An 8606-nucleotide genomic window follows, 5' to 3' on the forward strand; every position below is an offset into this window, starting at 1 on the left:
CACCATACATTTTATGGTAAAGTGAGTGATGGCATTACAACGGACAACTAGTCGTGCAAAAAACAAGCCCTCATACTAGTCTGTGGATGAAAATATAAAAGAGTTATGATTTTTTTGAAGGCGAGGAGGAAAAAACAAAAACGTAAAAATAAAATGGGCAGAGTCCTTAAGGGGTTAAACACTGTGCTGGACATGGTGATGGTCTGACGAACACCCTAAGCATTCATGTTTGAGATGAATATAGAACCAGACAGTAAAAAAGCTTGGATGATATATATTTCTTCTGATACTGGGGTAGGGTTTGAAAACCCTATCTGCACCAAACAGTCTATAGGTTTCCCAACAAATACCTACTGTCTGTGGACATGTTAAAGGGGTATTCCAGGCAAAACCTTTTTTTATATATATCAACTGGCTCCGGAAAGTTAAACAGATTTGTAAATTACTTCTATTAAAAAATCTTAATCCTTCCAATAGTTATTAGCTTCTGAAGTTTTCTGTCTAACTGCTCAATGATGATGTCACGTCCCGGGGGCTGTGCATGATGGGAGAATATCCCCATAGGAACTGCTCACGGGACGTGAGTCATCAGAGAGCAGTTAGACAGAAAACAACAACAACTCAACTTCAGAAGCTAATAACTATTGGAAGGATTAAGATTTTTTAATAGAAGTAATTTACAAATCTGTTTAACTTTCCGGAGCCAGTTGATATATAAAAAAAAGTTTTGGCCTGGAATACCCCTTTAAGGTGACTTCTGCACTGCATATATTACTTGAAACTGGTCAGTTTAAAGCATCATTAAACCGACCAAAATATTGGACCTGATTTATCAAAATGTGTGGGAGAAAAACAGGCGAGATTTTCGCCACAGCAACCAATCACAGCTCATCTTTCACTTGTTAAGAGAAAGCTGAGCTGTGATTGGTTGATATGGGCAAATCACTCCAGTTTTTCTCACACATTTTAATAAATCAGGTCCATTGTGTTTCCCTACAAAAGTAAAAACAATCCTCCCCAGAGATAGAGAACAAAACCGCCCAGTCTTCTATAAACAATGACAGCCTTGATAGCTCCTTTTCTCTGATGTCAAGTATTCCTTCACAGTTACGTTGGTTTGCCTTGTGAAAAAATATGTGGTTAGCAAAGAAAGCTCCCAGTGTGCTGAAATTCCTGCATCTTCTTGGTTCCGTGGACTAGCTATTACTTGAACTGGCTGACTCTTACCCTTTGGTATTCTCCTACCCTCATTTTATCATTTGTGTATATCTACATTACCCTCCATAAATGCATTGTGAGTAGGTTGGCTTTTCCTAGCAAGAGGTGCATAAGTGGTATTAATGCACCTCCACAGTCCAAAATGATACCCAATTTCAGGTGTCAATTTTTCTCACTTTCTGTCCAGTAGTCATCCTATGGGACCTGCATACTTACCAACATTTGGACCCCAATCTGAAGGACGATTTAAGCCCTGCCATATTCTGCCTTGGAACACAAAAAAATGAAGTGTAGATGCCTGCTTTTAATGCAAATTGGGCATATTTAGTACTGAGTAAGAAAGCAATCAGCAAATGTCTGCTCTTCTGCACTGTTCACATAAAGAAATGGGAAATGCTCGGCAAAGTCACAGCATAACAGACCCTGAACACATAGGCCCTCATTTACAAAGACTGGAGTGTCGGTTAGGTTTTTTTTTTTCAGTGTACTCTTTTTTTTTTTTCCTTGTGATTTACTAATCTGTCACATGTGTCGTTTTTTTTTGTGTCGCACGATATTAAATTCTGTCGCACGGGAATAAAAAGTGTTGTACTGGAAAAATACAAATGAAACCAAATAAATAAAGTAAAGTTACTCTGCACAAGGATGTAACTTTACATTCATGATTGTTAATGGGTTAACAACCCAAAAGTTTAAAAAATATATATATATTAAAAAATATATATATATATAAATTAAAAAAATCTATTACATCATTTAATCATAAAAGCGTTGAGGGGTTAAAAATGCTTTTAAAGTATAAAACAAGTAATTTAATCATGAACCAGCTGTCCCTTCCTCAAAAACACTCATTCCCTTACGTCCTAACCAGTAGCACAGATGGGGTATTCTACCCCCCGCGAACTGGTAGGACAGATGGAATTTTTATTGATTAATAAACTAATTAGCAAACCACACCCACAATACCCTGTATAAAGGAGGGGTCACCCTCTGTCCCCTTGTGTTTTTTTCTGTCCTCCCGGACAGTGGGACAGATGGTGACCCTCCGTGCTTAGGAGGTGTTCTCTCTTTTTTTTTCACTGCCAGTTACTGGCTCCCCTTGAACAGCCTTCTGCGGCTGTGGGGAATAAATCTATAGTTAGCTCTGCTCACCTTCGGGCAGGCTCTCTCCTTGGCTATCCCTCTGATGCCGACCTGGCTCTGAGGTTCCGCCCACCGGCCCGGCTCTCTATGTGTGGCTAAGCCCCGCATCTCGGGCCGGCGGAAGTGACGTCAGCGGCGTCTTACGTCACTTCCCCTCCTTTTTTTTTCAAAAAAAAAAAAAAGAAAGGGGGGCATGAGAGAAAAGAACAACTTTTCCTATGTAGAGATTGTTTCCCCAGGCGGGGGGTTTTCTCTCTTCCAGTCACTTTTTTAGATAATTACATTTTCTTATTAGAATAAACTATTTTCAGGTTGCTCCGCCCTAGTGGGCGGAGCTTCCTTTAGGCGCCAATTTTGAAGGGTATTTAATCCCTTCCAGAGTGCAGCTCAGTCTCTTTGAGTACAGATGCTTTGGCTTGTCCACGTATCTGTCTTTGAGATTGTGACCTTAGGCCTGTACTGTCCCTGTGGAAAGTACTGTGACTTATTTTTCACTCGCGCTTTTGCTGCTTTTCGGTAGTCTTCTTTGCTTTAGATTTTATGAGTCTTTTTTTTCTCTGAGCTTGCTTAATAGTAGTATCAATATCTTCCTCAGATTATGTCTACGGAAGGCTCCGCTGACCGTGAAGGTCCTGGAAAAAGGACCTCCAAGCGGAAACACCTCGCTTGCCATGATTGTAGTGTTCCGCTAGAAGATTCTTATGAATTTTCTAGATGTCCACCTTGTAGGGCCAAGACTCTACCCTCCCATCTGGCGGAACCTACTGTGCAAGATATGTATGTGTGGGTTTCCACGAATATGTCTGCTATGCATGCATCCATTGAGGAATTAAAGCAAGCTGTTGCTCAGAAACGTCCCAGACCAGCCTCTCCTCCTAGAATGGATGTATCTATGGGACCGGATAAAGAAGATCCTACATCATCCTCTTCCGATGAGGAAGAGACCATCCCTTATTTTTTTCCGCTGGAAAAAACCCAGCGACTTTTGAGATCCATCAGGTCGGGGGACCAGGATGTTGATCCCGGGGAAGCTTCCTCCTCCGCCTCTAAGGGGCCTAGGGCCTTTAAAGCGGACGAGACCCTATTGTCTGTACTTAAGACAGAATGGAAAAAGCCTGAAAAAGGCCCGGTCTTGTCCAAACGTTTCAAGACCATGTTTCCCATTAGGGAAGATCAGCTGGCCTCATGGGGCTCTGTTCCCAAAGTGGACATTGCTGTTGCTAAAATGTCCAAGAGAACCTTGGTTCCTTCAGAGGATGGGTCTTCCCTCCAGGATCCAATGGACAGAAAAGCTGATTGCGCTTTTAGGCGCTCGTACTCGACAGCAGCTGCCTCAGCTTCAGTCTCTATTGCCAGTTCAGAAGTGGCAAACTTCCTGAAGACTCGCCTCTCCTCCATTCAGGCGGATTTAGACCAGGGGGTCCCTAGAGACGAAATTTTGGCCTCCTTCAAAACGGCCAATCTGGCCATGGATTTTCTTTGCGATGCTGCTATACAGCAGCTAAAACTGGCTTCTAAAACTATGGCCTTGTCTTCCGCCGGACGTCGTCCTCTCTGGTTAAAGCCGTGGAAGGCCGACAACTCCTCCAAGCATACTCTTTGTAGTATGCCCTATGAACCCGGCATTTTGTTTGGTAAAGAGTTGGACCGCATAATGGAGGGCCTGTCTGACAAAAAGGGAAAGTCCCTTCCTCAGCAGTCCTTTCGCGGTCGGGGCAGGCGTTTTGGGGACAGATCAACTGCCCAACCTAGACCCCAGAAGGAGTGGGGTAATCAACGCCGGGGTGGTAAGCGCTCCCGTGGTCCCAAGGAGAGAAGACTCTGACTATGGGCTTCTAGGAAGCTCTGGGTTCCCTGCCGGGTTGACCTCTCCAGTTTCCCATCCTGCCCCCCATATTCCTGTAGGCGGCCGCCTACATCATTTTTTAGATGCTTGGACTCTACTTATTCAGGATCCTTGGGTCCTGAGAATAATTTCAGTTGGTTATTCAATAGATCTTGTATCAATTCCTCCTTCCCGGTATGTGCAAACAAGAGTTCTTCCCCCAGTCAAGCAGTTGGTTCTAGAGTCTTACATTCTGGAGTATATCCAGAAAGGTGCCCTGGAGGAAGTTCCTACACCGGATTTGGGGGCAGGGATCTATTCCCCAGTCTTCCTTGTTCCCAAGCTAACGGGAGACTGGCGGATGATTATAGATCTAAGATTTTTCAATCAGTTTGTAAAGCACAAACGCTTTCGCATGGAAACCATTCAGTCTGTGGTCAACCTTATCTCGCCAGGAGATTACCTGGCCACCCTGGACTTAAAGGATGCTTACCTCCATATCCCTATTCATCCTGCATCCAGGAAGTATTTAAGGATCGCTGTTCAGGTAGGGGGAGTTCTAAAACACCTCCAGTTTGTAGCCCTCCCGTTTGGGATCTCTTCTGCCCCTCACACATTTACCAAGGTTGTGGTGGCTGTGGTAGCTGCTTTAAGGCTCCAGGGGCTCAGCATTGTTCCCTACCTAGACGATTGGCTCCTCAGAGCTCCATCTCAAACGATCCTGTCCCAACATCTCCAGCTAGCCGTATCCTTCCTTCATCAGTTGGGTTGGATAGTCAATTGGGCCAAGTCCAATTTCCTCCCGACAACATCAGTGAGGTTCCTTGGTTTCATAGTCGATACAATCTCAATGACACTCTACCTCACTCCCGAGAGAAAACTCCGGGTTCAAGAATCGGCTCAACATCTTTTAATATCCCGGAAAGTGTCTATTCGCACTCTCATGCGGATGTTGGGACTTATGTCCGCTACCGCAGACGCGGTACCTTGGGCTCTTTGGCATCTTCGCCCTCTCCAAGCAGAGGTTCTTGCCATTTGGAATCACCGGCCATCCGGTCTGAACAGGTGTCTCTCCCTGTCTTGCGCAACCCGTTCTTCTCTGAGGTGGTGGTCTCACCTAGAGGACGGCCGGTCCCTGATCCAACCCTCTTGGATCATACTTACTACCGACGCATCCCTTGTGGGTTGGGGAGCGCATCTTCAGGATCTGACAGTGCAAGGTGCATGGTCTCCTCAGGACAAACTATTAACCTCCAATCTCCTGGAGATTCGTGCAATCAGGCTAGCATTGCTGCACTTTGCTTCTGTCCTCCAAGGGAAAGCTGTCAAGATCCAATCCGACAGCATGACGGCTGTGATGTACATCAACAAGCAGGGAGGCACTCGGTCACAAAACCTCCTCAGAGAGGTGGGTCTGATCTTGGATTGGGCAGAAAGGAACCTCACCCACCTGTCCGCGGTTCATATTCGAGGTTCCCTCAATATGATAGCCGACCGCCTGAGCAGAGGACTCCTAACCGCAGAATGGTCTCTCCACCCAGTCATATTCAGAGAGATAACGCTCAGGTGGGGTGTGCCAGAGATAGACCTCATGGCAACGAGGTTCAACTCCAAGTTGGAGAGGTTCTGTTCCCTTTACAGGGAAGACAACCCGGTGGCAATAGATGCTTTCTCAATCCCGTGGAGGTTCAGGCTGGCCTACATCTACCCTCCAATTTCCTTGATCCCAAGGGTATTGATGAAGATCAGGCAAGACCAAGCATCCGTCATAGCCATAATCCCATTTTGGCCCAAGAGAGCTTGGTTCACCCAACTCTTTCAGATGAGTCGGGGACAATTTTGGAGGCTTCCCCCAGAGCAAGCATTAGTGTCGGGGGACACGCACAGCTGCTCGAATCTTCAGATGTTCAACCTGACAGCCTGGAGGTTGATCAGTCCCTTCCACATTTAGAAGGGCTTTCCAGTGCGGTCTTGAAAACACTCTCACACTCCAGAGCGGAGTCAACCAATAAGACATACAAAAGAATCTGGACAATTTTCCAATCTTGGTGCTCCAAGAAGCAAGTTGGAAGAGATATAGCTGCTCCTACCATTCTCAGCTTTCTCCAGGATGGACTAGACAAGAATTTGTCTCCTTCTACTCTCAAGGTCCAAGTTTCGGCCATTTCGGCTTACATTAATAAGCCTTTATTTCAAGACCCACTGATCAAAACATTCTTGAGAGGGGCCTCAAGGTTGAAACCTACAATTATACAACCAGTTCCCACTTGGGATTTATCAGTCGTACTCAAGGGACTGTCATCTCCTCCCTTTGAGCCTATGGAGGACGTGGACATAAAGTTTGTTACCATTAAAACAACATTTTTACTGGCTATAACATCTGCCAAGAGAATTGGTGAATTACAAGCGCTCTCTGCGTTTGAACCCTATACAAGATTCTTGCCAGATAGGGTACTATTGAGATTTATTCCATCTTTTATCCCTAAAGTACCATCCTTCCAGAACATAAATCAAATAATTTCTCTTCCAGTCCTAGCTCCACGTCCATCCACTGACGAAGAAAGAGGCCTGCATTGCCTCGATATTTCTAGATGTCTCCGGATCTACTTAGAAAGATCTAAGCTGTTTAGGAAGGATGAAAATCTACTAATCCTTTTTGCAGGGGCCCGGAAGGGTCACAAAGCCTCTAAACCTTCCATCAGTAGATGGGTAAAAAATGCCATTTGTGAAGCAATGGTATCTCAGAACATGGAGCCTCCTGAGTTCGTAAGAGCTCATTCTACCAGGTCTGTATCTACTTCCTTTGCGGAAAGGAATTTAGTTCCCTTGGAACACATATGCAAGGCTGCATCCTGGAGTTCACTCTCCACCTTTATCACCCACTACAGGCTTGATAGTAGAGTTGCCGATTACTCTTCCTTTGGACGGTCAGTATTATCTGCCGCCAGGCATGGGAGCCCTCCCTCATAGGGTATTCTGCTTGCCATATCCCCATCTGTGCTACTGGTTAGGACGTAAGGGAATCGTTAATTTCTAACGATAATTTGTTTTCCCTTAGTCCTAACAGTAGCACAACTTTCCCTCCCTAGTATTATTATTATTATTATTATTATTATTAGTTCTTCTTGTTACAACACAAGGGGACAGAGGGTGACCCCTCCTTTATACAGGGTATTGTGGGTGTGGTTTGCTAATTAGTTTATTAATCAATAAAAATTCCATCTGTCCTACCAGTTCGCGGGGGGTAGAATACCCCATCTGTGCTACTGTTAGGACTAAGGGAAAACAAATTATCGTTAGAAATTAACGAATTTTTCCATTTTCACTCGACCCCTGGGCTGTCGGTTTTTCAGAGTTGAGAAATCACACTTTTTTCAGAGTGATTTCACAATTACTCCGAGTGATTTTTCCATTTTGTCGGGTTAACGCCCATTTTTGAGTAAACCACGCCCATTTTGTAGGTTAAATTAAACTCTCCGAGTGTTTTTGAAAATGTAGGTTGTGCGCCTGAATTTTGGGTGCAGATTTGGTCGCTCGCGGGATGCGACCAAATTTTGGGCGCAATAACCGAGAAAAAACGTTGGTTCTCCTTTAGTAAATGAGGGCCATAGTTTAAAATGAGAGGGGTAAAGGTTTATGCAATAATATCAGGAAGCATTGCTTTACTCAGAGAATAGTGGATGCATGGGATAGCCTTCCTACAGAAGTGGTAGATACAGTGAAGGAGTTTAAGCATGCATGGGATAAGCAAAAGGCTATCCTTCATATAAGGCTCCTTTCACACTATGTGTATTCATCCGTTATTAAACATCCGTTTTCTGTATTGTTTAATTAAAAAACGGATGTATAATAATTGTTACGCCGAGCGCTCCGGGTCCCTGCTCCTCCCCGGAGCGCTCGCGGCGTCCCTCTCTCTGCAGCGCCCCGGTCAGACCCGCTGACCGGGAGCGCTGCACTGACATTGCCGGCGGGGATGCGATTCGCATAGCGGGACGCGCCCGCTCGCGAATTGCATCCCAAGTCACTCACCTGTCCCAGTCCCTGGCTGTCACGTCCTGGCGCGCGCGGCTCCGCACCTTAGGGCGCGCGCGCGCCAGCTCTCTAAGATTTAAAGGGCCAGTGCACCAGTGATTGGTGCCTGGCCCAATCAGCCTAATTAGCTTCCACCTGCTCCCTGTCCATATTACCTCAATTCCCCTGCACTTCCTTGCTGGATCTTGTTGCCTTGTGCCAGTGAAAGCGTTTAGTGTTGTCCAAAGCCTGTGTTCCAGATCTTCTGCTATCCACATTGGCTACGAACCTTGCCGCCTGCCCCGACCTTCTGCTACGTCTGACCTTGCCTCTGTCTAGTCCTTCTGTCCCAAGCCTTCTTAGCAGTCAGCGAGGTTGAGCCGTTGCCGGTGGATACGACCTGGTTGCT

Source organism: Hyla sarda, chromosome 2 (genome assembly GCF_029499605.1).
Source record: "Hyla sarda isolate aHylSar1 chromosome 2, aHylSar1.hap1, whole genome shotgun sequence".
NCBI classification, from domain to species: domain Eukaryota; kingdom Metazoa; phylum Chordata; class Amphibia; order Anura; family Hylidae; genus Hyla; species Hyla sarda.